Genomic DNA, 14,913 nt, shown 5'->3' on the forward strand with positions numbered 1-14,913 from the left:
AAGACAGATTTAAAAAAAAAAATTTTGTAAGCATAAAATGTGTCTTGGTTTCCTATACCAACCAATGACAGCTCTTTTCTCATTTTTCAAGAGCAACAAATGAAATGAAATGTTGGCTGCTACGAGAGAGCAATACAGTTTAACTTTTAGACAGTTTTTTTAGTATATCTGCCCCTAATGTTATTCTGATCGCAGAACATTTGGTTGTTAGGCTCAAAAAACTAATTTTTGCAGAAGTAAAAATAGAAAATCAAAATTTGGTTGATTATTTTTATCTTGGTTAAGTACAAAGTAGCCTAAAATAATAAGCAAACAAATCAAACTTAGTTATATCGTCTTCTACTGTTCCCGGTAGAACCGGAACCCTGCTGGTCACATCTTGATACCACAGTAATGCCCTACTATGCCGTTCAGATGGTAATTGTTTATTAAAGACTATGCCTATCTTTTATTTTGCTTTTCCACTCCTGGGTTTTGATATTGCATTTTGCTTTTTTTATATATCAATAAAAAGTATATCTGTACTTGTATTTCTGTACTAGTTATGTGCAAATAAAATTGTTTACCCTTCTATCATTAACCCCTTAATGACCGCTGTATCAGCTTTTTACGGCGGTCATTAAGGGTACTTCTTCTGACGCATACGCCTTTCTACGGTGGCGCGTCAGAAGAAGATTTCGGGACACCGGGTCTCGCTGGTGCCGGTGTCGGGCTGTGATATCACAGCCCAGACCCGGCAATAACACCCGTGATTGGAAAAACTCCCGGGTGTTTAACCCCTTACACGCCGCGGTCAAGCATGACCGTGGCGTGCAAGTGTGTCCCCCGTGGATCGGACCCCCCCGGTGAGCTTACTGGGGGATCCGATCCCTCCTGCCTCAGCCCCGGGTTCCGACGAGTGACCCGGGGCTGTCGGCTCCTCTCTGTGCCGGGTTCCGCCTCCTGGCAGTACCCGGCTGTATGTAACTGAGCATGCTCAGCATGCTCAGTTACTTACACTATACACTGCAATACAAGTGTATTGCAGTGTAAAGGCTTGAATACGTGATCGGATGATCGCTTGTTCAAGCCAAGAAGTAGAAAATGTAAAAAAAAGTAAAAAAAAAAAATGTAAATCTTTTTATAATATAATTAAATAAATAAATAAAATAAAAGTCCCATAATCTCCCCAGTATCACATAAAATGCAAATAAAGTAAATAAAACACAAAAACACGTACATATTTGGTATCACCGCGTCCATATGAATCTGTACAATAAATCTAAATCAATATTGAACCCGCTCGGTGAACTACGTAAAAAAAGAAAACTCGAAAAACTTCCCATAATATTCAATTTTCCATCAAACACCATCACAAAAAATGTTCTAAAAAGTGATCAAAAAAAGTTACGTTCCCTAATATGATACGACTGAAAAGAACAACTGTTTTCACAAAAAATAAGCCCTCAACCAGATCTGACAACAGAAAAATACAGAAGTTATAGCCCTGAAAAGTTGTCAATAGTAAAAACAATACGATTTTCTCCAATATTGGTTTTGCTCTGGAAAATTGAGCAAAAATAAGAAAAACTATATAAATGAGGTATCACCGTAATCATAGTGAACCAGAGAATAAAGATAAAATATTATTTTTACATTACGGTGAGCGGGGGAAAAAAAAAAATGCTAAAAATCCAAAATAAAAATTGATGATTTTGTTTGTGTCCCCCTTGAAATAGTTAATAAAATCTCATGAATAAGCTATAGACCCCCAAAATAAATTATCTATACATTGTATCTCATCCCGTAAATAATAAGACCTCATATGTTCGCATTACCAAAAAAAAAAAAAATGTATAGCTTGTACAATGTGACAATGCAAATCTGCTGTGAATGGCGCCTCCATTCATTCTATACTCGGCCGTGCGCCCGTACAGCAGGACACCACCACATATGGGGTGTCAGTACACTCGGGAGGAATTGGGCATCAAGCGTTGCAGTGCGTTTCATCATTTAATTTATTATGAAAATGTCAGTTTTGGCCTAAATGAATGTATTTTCCAAAAAAATTCTATAGTTTCTAAATCGCAGGTCCATATTTTTTAACCCAAGTGAAACACTTAAAGGGTTAATAGACTTAATAGAAGTTGTTTTACATATGTTGAGGGGTGAATAGAGATGAGCGAACATACTCGTCCGAGCTTGATGCTCGATCGAGCATTAGCGTACTCGTAACTGCTCGTTGCTCGGACGAGTATTTCGCCCGCTCGAGAAAATGGCAGCTCCCGCCGTTTTGCTTTTTGGAGGCCAGAAACAGAGCCAATCACAAGCCAGGAGACTCTGCACTCCACCCAGCATGACGTGGTACCCTTACACGTCGATAGCAGTGGTTGGCTGGCCAGATCAGGTGACCCTGGGATAGACTAGCCGCTGCCCGCGCTGCTCGGATCATTCTGTGTCTGGATGCCGCTAGGGAGAGAGCTGCTGCTGGTCAGGGACAGCGTTAGGGTGTTCTATTAGCTTACTGTTAGGCAGGAGTGATTCTCCAAGAACCCAACAGCCCTTCTTAGGGCTACAATAACGTTATCCTTTTTTTTTTATTTGCTTGTGGCTGGGCTTGCTGGCACTAGTAGTGTGGTAGTAGTACCATATTGTGAGGAATTAGCAGGGGGACTTGCTACCGTTGTGTTTAGCTCTTAGTGACACACATATCCACCTCAAACACCAAAGTGGGAAAATTTATTAGGGGTTTGATTTCAATTAGGCACAGTCTGCCATTTCCTTTTTTATTTTACGTTTATTTTTTTCATAACTCAGCGTCATCTCATCTGGCATAGTAGTGTGCTTTAATACTTGGCTAGAAAATAGCCATAGGAGAATCCAAACGGCTTACTTACGCCTACAGTAGCGTTATATATATTTGATTTCTGGTTGATCTGCTGGTAGCTGTAGTTGTTGCAGTGCATCTACTAGCAAATTGTGAGCAATTTGGAGTGAGACTTGCGACCACTGTGTTTTGCGCTTAGTGACGCACATATCCATCGCAAAGACCGAAGTGGGAAAATTTATTAGGGCCCGGGGTTGGATTTCAATTAGGCACAGTCTGCCATTTCCTTTTTTATTTTACGTTTATTTTTTTCATAACTCAGCGTCATCTCATCTGGCATAGCAGTGTGCTTTCATACTTGGCTAGAAAATAGCCATAGCAATAGGATAGCATCGTTTGGTTTTAAAAACTAAAAAACACACACAAAAAAAAAAAACACAAAAAAAAGGTAAAAAAAAAATTAAAGTTATAACTCTCATTTTCAAAATGTTTAACCCGAGGGCTAGGGGTAGAGGACGAGGGCGGGGACGTGGGCGTCCAACTACTGCAGGGGTCAGAGGCCGTGGTCCTGGGCGGGGTGAGACACCACCTGCTGATGAGGGAGCAGGGGAACGCCGCAGAGCTACACTCCCTAGGTTCATGTCTCAAGTTACTGGGACTCGTGGTAGAGCACTGTTGAGGCCAGAACAGTGCGAACAGGTGATGTCGTGGATTACCGACAATGCTTCGAGCAATTTGTCCACCAGTCAGTCTTCCACGCAGTCCACCCATGTCACCGAAATCGGCACTCCTCCAGCTCCTGCACCTCAGCCTCCTCCCCCCCAGTCTGCCCCCTCCCAGCAAAATTTGCCATTTGAACTGGCATACTCTGAGGAACTGTTTTCTGGACCCTTCCCACAGTCACAAACCACTTGTCCGGTTGCTGATGAGCAATTTTCCGATGCCCAGGTTTTCCACCAGTCGCAGTCTGTGGGTGATGATGACCTTCTTGACGTAGTGGAAGAAGTGTGTAAAGAGGTGTCCGACGATGAGGAGACACGGTTGTCAGACAGTGGGGAAGTTGTTGTCAGGGCAGGAAGTCAGAGGGGGGAGCAGACTGAGGGATCGGAGGATGATGAGGTGACAGACCCAAGCTGGGTTGAGAGGCTGGGTGAACACAGTGCTTCTGAGACGGAGGAGAGTCCTCGACCAGAACAGGTTGGAAGAGGCAGTGGTGGGGCCAGACGGAGAGGCATGGCCAGAGCTGGTGCATCAGCGCCAAATGTGTCAACTAGTGAAGCTCCCGTGGCGAGGGCTCCTGCGGCGAGGGCTAAATTTTTTAGAAGTCTGGAGGTTCTTTAAGGAAACACCGGATGACCGACGGACTGTGGTGTGCCACATTTGCCAAACCAGGATCAGCAGGGGTTCCACCACTACTAGCTTAACTACCACCAGTATGCGCAGACATATGAATGCTAAACACCCCACTCAGTGGCAACAAGCGCGTTCACCTCCGGCCGTGCACACCACTGCTCCTTCCCCTGTGTCAGCTGATAGTCAGCCCCCTGCCCAGGACCCTGCCACAAAAACCCCATCGTCGCCTCCACGATCCTCCACAGCATCCACCAGCGTTCAGCTCTCCATACCCCAGACGCTGGAGCGGAAACGCAAATATAGTGCAACCCACCCGCACGCCCAAGCCCTTAATGTGCACATCTCCAGATTGCTAAGCCTGGAGATGCTGCCCTATAGGCTAGTAGAGACCGAGGCCTTTCGCAGCCTCATGGCGGCGGCCGCCCCTCGGTATTCGGTCCCCAGCTGCCACTACTTTTCCCGATGTGCCGTCCCAGCCCTGCACCAGCACGTGTCAGACAACATAATCCGTGCCCTGACCAACGCCGTTTCTGACAAGGTCCACCTGACCACGGACACGTGGACGAGTGCTGCCGGGCAGGGCCACTATATATCGCTGACGGCACATTGGGTTAACTTGGTGGAGGCTGGGACCGAGTCTGACCCTGCGGCTGGTCATATACTGCCGACGCCGAGGATTGCGGGGCCTACCTCGGTCCAAGTGTTTCAGGCCTACTATGCCTCCTCCTCCTCCCACCCCTCCTCCACCTCCTCCTCCGAACGACCATCCGTGGGCATGGCGCCATCAGTCGGTAGCTCTAGGCACAGCAGCAGTGCAGTCGCTAAGCGACAGCAGGCGGTGCTGAAACTGCTGAGCCTAGGCGATAAAAGGCACACCGCCCAAGAACTATTACAGGGCATCACGGCGCAGACTGATCTGTGGCTGGCACCGCTGAACCTGAAGCCAGGCATGGTTGTGTGTGACAACGGCCGTAACCTGGTGGAGGCTCTGCAACTCGGCAGACTGACACATGTGCCATGCCTGGCCCATGTGTTAAATCTGATAGTTCAGCGTTTCCTCAAGACATACCCCAATCTGTCTGATTTGCTCACGAAGGTGAGCCGCATCTGTGCGCATTTCAGGAAGTCCAGCACAGATGCTGCCACTCTCAGGGCAGCGCAGCGCCACCTCCAACTGCCCGCTCACCGACTGTTGTGCGACGTGCCCACGAGGTGGAATTCAACACTGACCATGTTATCCAGAGTTTACCAGCAGCGCCGAGCGATTGTAGACTGCCAGATGTCAACTTCCACCAGAACTGGTAGTCAGGTCAGTCAGCTTCCTCAAGTCTACAATGAGGAGTGGACGTGGATGTCTGATATCTGTCAGGTGCTGAGTAACTTTGAGGAGTCAACACAGATGGTCAGTGGCGATGCCGCCATCATCAGCCTCACCATCCCGCTGCTTGGCCTGTTGAAAAACTCTCTGGTCAGCATGAAGTCGGAAGCTTTGCGCTCCTCACAAGAGACGGGGGAAGAAGATTCCCTTGTTGATAGCCAAAGCACCCTTAGGTCTGTTTCTCAGCGCATATCGGAGGAGGTGGAGGAGGATGAGGAGGAAGAGGAGGAGAATGTTGGCGAGACACAAGAGGGGACCATTGTTGAGTCCTTCACTGTTGAGCGTGTATGGGCAGAAGAAGAGGAGTTGGAGGAGTTGGAGGAGGAGGAAATGGACAGTCAGGCCAGTGAGGGGAGTGAATTCTTACGCGTTGGTACTCTGGCGCATATGGCAGATTTCATGCTAGGCTGCCTATCCCGTGACCCTCGCGTTCAAAGAATTTATTCCAGCACCGATTACTGGGTGTTCACTCTCCTGGACCCACGGTACAAGCAAAATCTTTCCACTCTCATCCCTGGAGAGGAAAGGAGTGTGAGAATGCATGAATACCAGCAGGCCCTGGTGCACAAGCTGAAACAGTATTTCCCTTCTGACAGCGCTAGCGGCAGAGTGCGTAGTTCTGCGGGACAAGTAGCGAGGGAGAGTAGGCGAGCAGGCAGCTTGTCCAGCACTGGCAAGGGTACGCTTTACAAGGCTTTTGCCAGCTTTATGTCACCCCAGCAAGACACTGTCACCTGTCCCCAGTCTCGGCAGAGTAGGGCTGATCTTTACAGAAAGATGGTGAGGGAGTACGTAGCTGACCATACCATCGTCCTAAATGATCACACAGCTCCCTACAACTACTGGGTTTCAAAGCTGGACATGTGGCACGAACTGGCGCTGTACGCCTTGGAGGTTCTTGCCTGCCCTGCCGCTAGCGTCTTGTCCGAGCGGGTTTTCAGTGCAGCTGGTGGCATCATCACCGATAAGCGTACACGCCTGTCGACTGACAGCGCTGACAGGCTGACGCTTATCAAGATGAATAAAGCCTGGATTTCTCCTAATTTCCAATCTCCACCAGGTGAAGGAAGCTCAACCTGAATAATTTATCCACTCCTCCTCCTCCTCATTTTCCTCCTTCTCCTCCTCTTTGTACAGTAAAGCAGAGGAAACTGGCTATTTTTTTACAGGGCCCACTGGCTCTAGCTATAGTACTTTATGCATTTAATTTTTCTGGAGGGCCACCGACCCGGTCCTCTGTTTTAAACAATTTTTGGGAGTGCCACATACAGGCACTCAATCTATTCAATTTTTCTGGAGGGCCACCTACCTGCTCCTCTGGTTTGAAAACTTTTTTGGACTGCCACATACAGGCACTCAATCTATTCCATTTTTCTGGAGGGCCACCTACCTGCTCCTCTGGTTTGAAAACTTTTTTGGACTGCCACATACAGGCACTCAATCTATTCCATTTTTCTGGAGGGCCACCTACCTGCTCCTCTGGTTTGAAAACTTTTTTGGACTGCCACATACAGGCACTCAATCTATTCCATTTTTATGGAGGGCCACCTACCTGCTCCTCTGGTTTGAAAACTTTTTTGGACTGCCACATACAGGCACTCAATCTATTCCATTTTTCTGGAGGGCCACCTACCTGCTCCTCTGGTTTGAAAACTTTTTTGGACTGCCACATACAGGCACTATCCAAATTGAATTGTCTCCATAGCAGCCTCCACACGTTGTCTCCATTGCTACCTCCAAAAGTCGTCCATATAGCTGCCTCCATACATCGTCCCTTTATCAAACGAGGTGTGTCAGGCCGAAATTTGGGTTGTTTTCATGGATTCCACATCAAAGTTGTTAACTTTGTCGCCACCCTGCTGTGTTATCCACAAAATACACTGGCAAACTTTTACCATTTACGGATATTATTTCAGCGCTTCTTGCGCATCTGTTTACATTCCCCTCACCCGCCATATCCTAAACTTATAAGAACGCTACTACACTTGATCTTATACAAAAGGTTCTTAGAAGTGCTGTTTGGGGAGTAGCCTAGAGACAGGGGCTTGGATTGGCGAAAGCTCGCCTGGCAGCGGAGCGCCAGCTCCATGCCAAGAACCAACTAACATAGTTTTAACTGCAGCACCTTTAATCTACTACTAGTTCACTGCCTCCATACATGGCCGCCTTATCAAACGTGCTGTGTCAGGCAGAATTTTGGGTTGTTTTCATGGCTTCCACAACAAACTTGTTAACTTTGTCACCACCCTGCTGTGTAATCCTCAAAATATACTGGCAAACTTTTACCATTTACGGATATTATTTCAGCGCTTCTTGCGCATCTGTTTACATTCCCCTCACCCGCCATATTCCAAACTTATAAGAACGCTACTACACTTAACTTGGTGCAGGCTGGGACCGAGTCTGACCCCGGGGCTGGTCATATACTGCCGACGCAGAGGATTGCGGGGCCTACCTCGGTCCAGGTGTTTCAGGCCTACTATGCCTCCTCCTCCTCCCACCCCTCCTCCACCTCCTCCTCCGAATTACCATCCGTGGGCATGGCGCCATCAGTCGGTAGCTCTAGGCACAGCAGCAGTGCCGTCGCTAAGCGACAGCAGGCGGTGCTCAAACTGCTGAGCCTAGGTGATAAAAGGCACACCGCCCAAGAGCTATTACAGGGCATTCCGCATCAAACTTGTTAACTTTGTCGCCACCGTGCTGTGTAAGCCACAAAATATACTGGAAAACTTTTTTCATTTACGGATATTATTTCAGCGCTTCTTGCGCAGATGTTTACATTCCCCTCACCCGCCATATCCCAAACTTATAAGAACGCTACTACACTTGATCTTATACAAAAGGTTCTTAGAAGTGCTGTTTGGGGAGTAGCCTAGAGACAGGGGCTTGGATTGGCGAAAGCTCGCCTGGCAGCGGAGCGCCAGCTCCTTGCCAAGATCCAACTAACATAGTTTTAACTGCAGCACCTTTAATCTACTACTAGTTCACTGCCTCCATACGTGGCCGCCTTATCAAACGTGCTGTGTCAGGCAGAATTTTGGGTTGTTTTCATGGCTTCCACAACAAACTTGTTAACTTTGTCACCACCCTGCTGTGTAATCCTCAAAATATACTGGCAAACTTTTACCATTTACGGATATTATTTCAGCGCTTCTTGCGCATCTGTTTACATTCCCCTCACCCGCCATATTCCAAACTTATAAGAACGCTACTACACTTAACTTGGTGCAGGCTGGGACCGAGTCTGACCCTGGGGCTGGTCATATACTGCCGACGCAGAGGATTGCGGGGCCTACCTCGGTCCAGGTGTTTCAGGCCTACTATGCCTCCTCCTCCTCCCACCCCTCCTCCACCTCCTCCTCCTCCTCCGAACGACCATCCGTGGGCATGGCGCCATCAGTCGGTAGCTCTAGGCACAGCAGCAGTGCCGTCGCTAAGCGACAGCAGGCGGTGCTCAAACTGCTGAGCCTAGGTGATAAAAGGCACACCGCCCAAGAGCTATTACAGGGCATTCCGCATCAAACTTGTTAACTTTGTCGCCACCCTGCTGTGTAAGCCACAAAATATACTGGAAAACTTTTTACATTTACGGATATTATTTCAGCGCTTCTTGCGCAGATGTTTACATTCCCCTCACCCGCCATATCCCAAACTTATAAGAACGCTACTACACTTGATCTTATACAAAAGGTTCTTAGAAGTGCTGTTTGGGGAGTAGCCTAGAGACAGGGGCTTGGATTGGCGAAAGCTCGCCTGGCAGCGGATCGCCAGCTCCTTGCCAAGATCCAACTAACATAGTTTTAACTGCAGCACCTTTAATCTACTACTAGTTCACTGCCTCCATACATGGTCCCCTTATCAAACGAGCTGTGTCAGGCAGAATTTTGGATTGTTTTCATGGCTTCCATGTTAACTTTGTCGCCACCCTGCTGTGTAATCCACAAAATATACTGGCAAACTTTTATCATGTACCGATATTATTTGAGCGCTTCTTGCTCACCTCCTTTGGTTCCTCTCTGCCACCCATTGGTTTGAAGCCTGAGTCCATTTAGGGTATGTTGCCATGCCACTCTCTAGCCTGCCGCTGCTGCCGCTGCCTCTGCATGCCGTCCCCTATAGTGTCAGGGTCAATTATTGGATGTTTTAGATGCTATCTAGCCTCATTCGGTCACTCTGTCATGGCCATGCTGTTGCCCATAATTTTGGCATAATGGTGCGATTAAGCAGCCTCAGAGGCATCCATGCATGCTGCCCCTGCTGTTTCCTGTCCATTTCCGTGGTGTTTCCATCCTTTTCTGAGGTTCCCAGGTGTTTGGCCAAGCTTCCCTGTGCAGAGCCTTGGTCCCCTTGAAAAATGCTCGAGTCTCCCATTGACTTCAATGGGGCTCGTTACTCGAAACGAGCACTCGAGCATCGGGAAAAGTTCGTCTCGAACAACGAGTACCCGAGCATTTTAGTGCTCTCTCATCTCTAGGGGTGAACTTTCTATAGTGGGGTAATTTATGGGGTTTTACTATTATTTAGGCCTCTCAAAGTCACTTGAAAGCTGAGTTGTCCCTCAAAATGTGAGTTTTGGCAATTTTCATGAAAATAAGAAAAATCGCACCTAAAGTTTTGCGCCTCATAACATCCTAGAAAAGTGAGAGGATGCATAAAATATCATCTCAACATAAAGAAGATATTCTGTAAATGTTAATTATCAAACTTTTTGGGTAGTTTTACATCTTGTCTGGAAACCAGAACATTTCAAACTTGAAAAATGAAGAATTTTTACAAACTTTTCCCAAATTTTCACTTTTTTTCAGAACGAAACACAAAACTTATCACTTAAATTTTATAACTAACATGAAGTACAATGTGTCACGAGAAAACATTCTCAAAATCACCGGGATATGTTAAAGCGTTCCAAAGTTATAACCAATTATCGTGAGACATGTCAGATTTGAAAAATCGAGTCTGGTCATTGAGCTGAAAACTAGTGTCGGTGATAAGGGGTTAATGAACCCAAAAAGCAGGATGAGACTCTCCATGTTGCACTCTTTAAAAAGTCTTTCCCATCTTCACTATCTTATATCTTATAGATGTGGGTCGGATAAAGAGCTCACCTGAATTCCATTATTTTTCTGGACAAAATGAAGAAGTCGACTCTCTGAGAAAGCTGAATTTACTACTTTCCACTGTTTCAACCTTTTGTAGGTTGGGGCGGAAAATCACCACTAGTGGGTGTGCACCTGTTTGTAGGATATGTACATATGTTATAAATACTGGAGACGTGAATGTTCTCTTAAAGATTGACTGATGCGAGACTAGAATTTCCCAAATGCTTGATATGTGTTACGGGGCTAGGAACTGCATTTTCGCTTCACCTTCACACCGGCACTGACGGAGGCATTTCCCAAGTAATAAGAGAAAACGTGGAATTTTTTTAAAGGGGGCCCTCCCCTCTCACACAGATGGAATCTTCTCCGGTCAGTGCCATGTCTCGCACAGCACACCTGCTGGATCCTGCCCGGCTGAAATGCTGATGCAGGGAGTGGGATACATGAGGCTTCGGCTCCCTCCCGGCTCCTGACTGTAAGTCCCCTGCAATAAAGGGGTAAGTCTGGGCAGATTGGAGCGGGGGGACAAGCCTTTCATGGATTCAAACAAGCAGGTGACCGTTACCATTTTAAAAGTGCAACCCCCTAGGACTTGTGATCGCCAGCTGCCAGGGATCCAGGTAAATAATTCTAAAACTAAGTACTGAACAGAAAAGATAAAAGCCTGTTTGGTATATACTGTTCAGTCTCTGTTGGAACCTGTCACCAGTGAAAAACAGCCCTCTGGTGACAGGTTCCCTTTAAATTAATAACTTGGGGAACAAGTTACACCTGGTTCCAAAAATTTTGCAAATCAATCCTAAATCAGTTGATCAACACAGTACTTGTGGAAATTATGGAATTTCCAACAAAATTTGGCACAACTTACTTGATGAATGGCCACCACCTTATATAGTCTCGTACTATCCATTATAGGAGCCCATTTGAGTTGTAGTAGGAACTGTAAAAATCATTAAAGGGGTTTTCCAGGATTATTTGAAAATCTAAAGGGGAAGGAGGCTTACCCCTCTCCTCCTCCTGCTTCCAACATCACCACCAGCTTCCTGGACTTGTAGTCCAAGCCAGAGCATTTTGGTCCTGTGATTCCTTCGTAAAAAAAGATTTCTGGGAATCATGAAAAACTCTTTAATAGTTTCCCTTAAGAGCTAGAGTAATGAAGTCCTAGATTCCTGGACTTCAGGTCAGTACTATAGGTGAGCGAATTGTCAAAGAATCTATCAATCATCACAGAAGCCCAATTTTTCCAAAAAAATTGTCTCAGGCTCTAACCAATTTGGTGTGAACTGATGGTGCTCCAATTTTTGTGATGTGTGGACCCAAAAGGCTATGTTGTAATAGGTTCTACCCAAACATGGATTTCAGTCAGAAATTTGGGTTCGGGTCACTAATTTGGGGTACTAACTCTTTAAATGCAGGCACTGGCACCAATTGTGGGTGATACCGGTTGGGTCAAACTTTCAGGTTTGGGATCAGCTGAACCCGAGCTATAATGGAACCATTCATCTGTAGTCCTAAAATTAATTTTTAATCCCTTTAGTCCTCTAAAAGACAGATTTTTAAATTTTTATCTTTTTTTTTTTTGTAATCAAATGGACCTGTCTGGTGTATTAATATTTTACAATATTTTTCATTTTCCCTAAACGGTAATAACAGAAGTGATACAAACTACCTTTTAATGGATCTGTTCTATTTCTGAGATTATCATTTTTAAGGAAGGTAATAATAGAAGTTCCAAAACACAAGTCTGAACTAGACCTAAGCTTTTGAATGAATGATAGCGGTGTAGCACAAGTTTTGTCCATTCGTGAATCAAAAATGATTCAGATTTATTTTAAAAGCCAGATTTTGTGAACCAAAACATAGATTATTGACTCGTCTCTTGTCAGGGCAGGCACCTACGATTTAATGTACTATTGTGGCTGAGTGTAACAAAACAAAGCGGGGGTTGTGAAATATTGTGCCCCGGGAGATGCATAATTATAATGAGAGCTTAACCCACAGCTTGGAAATTGTTAAAGATAAGTTTCGGTTCTGAGAAAAGTGAAAAACCCCTTTGATATAAAAAGGAAGTGGCAGCAGGTGAGGAGGAACATTCTGCAGACATGAGTCCCTGGTGGGTCCTGTTATTGCTCTCCGCTCTGGCTGCAACAGGTGAGAACATTCTCCTACTTAGAAATGATTATAAAATAATTATATTATATATTAATATTTATTGTTATTTATTAATTATTCTGTCTTTTTTGTTTTAATGCAAATATTAGTAGTCATTGCACCAATGAGAAATGGAGTAAGTGATTCACCGCTCTTAAATTTTCTGTATATATACATATACTCCCGTTGCCTGGGATAGTAAATAACTGCTCTAAGCTACAACAAAATAAAATGGATTAACAAAAAATATTTTATATCTATCTATAGACTGTCTCAGACTGTCTCTAATGCCAGAAGTCTCTTTTTTAGTAACTGTGTCTGTCGCCGGCAGTCTCTTTCAGTGACTGTCTGTCGACTGACTGTCTCAGAGCTCCAGTTTCTTTTCTTGCACAGCCGTGTATAAAATTACAGCTGATCTCTGATTGGTTTCCATGGGCAACTGGAACAGTTTTAACCTCAGACACTTCTGATAAATCTCCCCCTACCGCTGTATCCCTATTCATATTACCTCACACCTAAGCATCTTCTTCTCATTGCCTACAGTAACCAATAACAGCTCAGAGCTCATATCAATGACCTGTGGCAGAACAGCAACCAATCACGGCTCAGCTTCTAACTGCCCCCGCAGCAAAATTTGGCTCAAAACTTGGTCTAAGACGTTCCCTGAGTCACAGGCAACAACTGTGCAAAATTTGGAGACTGTAAACACGATGGTACAGATTCCTTTAGCGGACATACTTACATACATACACACATACATACATATACATACACATACATACACATACATCCAGCTTTATATATAAGACATACAGGCACACAGGTCCCTGGGTTGAGTTCAAGGCTCTGTAGGTTTGTTCTTAAGTTGAGTTTGTATGTAAGTCGGAACTGTATACTTTATAATTGTAACCCCAGCCAAATTTTTTTTGGTCTCTGTGACATTTGGATTTTAAAAATGGTGGGTTGTCATTAAAACCAGGATCAACAATAAATCTTAATAATAGACACCTGTGTAACTGTTATAGTGTTATAGCTGTCTATTGTGGCCTAAGGCTAAAGTAGAGTAAATTACCAATATCCAGAGGTCTTTCCGAGGACGAGGGTCATCTGTAAGTCGGGTGTTCTCAAGTAGGGGCCCAATATCTATCTATCTATCTATCTATCTATCTATCTATCTATCTATCTATCTATCTATCTATCTATCTATCTATCTCCTATCTATCTACCTATCCCATATCTATCTATCTATCTATCTCCTATCTATCATCTATCTATCTCCTATCTATCTATCTATCTATCTATCTCCTATCTATCTATCTATCTATCTATCTATCTATCTATCTATCTATCTATCTATCCCATATCTATCTATCTATCTATCTATCTATCTATCTATCTATCTATCTATTTATCTCCTATCTATCTATCTATCTATCTATCTCCTATCTATCTCCTATCTATCCCATATCTATCTATCCCATATCTATCTATCTATCTATCTCCTATCTATCATCTATCTATCTCCTATCTATCTATCTATCTATCTATCTATCTCCTATCTATCTATCTATCTATCTATCTATCTATCTATCTATCTCCTATCTATCTATCTATCTATCTATCTATCCCATATCTATCTATCCCATATCTATCTATCTATCTATCTATCTATCTATCTATCTATCCCCTATCTATCTATCTATCTATCTATCTATCTATAGATATATATTGTATCTATTTCAATCTATAATGCTACTTTTTTGTAAAACCTATTATTGGACACATTTTGTTGAGAGGCTTAGGATAGCACCTTCAATCAATGGTCTTCTAGGACCACGGGAAATGAATTACTATAATTATTATAAAAAATATAATGCCCTTGTGTGGTAAGTAGTGTAAAAAATTCTTCTTTACCCTCTGAAAAGTAGCAAAAATAGAAAAAAATAATGATACCTAAGGCAAATGTCACACAGACCATCTAGAAAATAGAATACATAAGGCACCGCAGTAGGTGCAGACAAAGGTGTACTTGAGACACAATAGAAAAAGTCTCAGTGAAAAGTCGCAAAACAATGCAAAGTCTCAAAAATTTAAGAAAAAAAACCCAGCAGAAATATAGATACATG

This window comes from Engystomops pustulosus, chromosome 6, assembly GCF_040894005.1.
Source record: "Engystomops pustulosus chromosome 6, aEngPut4.maternal, whole genome shotgun sequence".
NCBI lineage: Eukaryota > Metazoa > Chordata > Amphibia > Anura > Leptodactylidae > Engystomops > Engystomops pustulosus.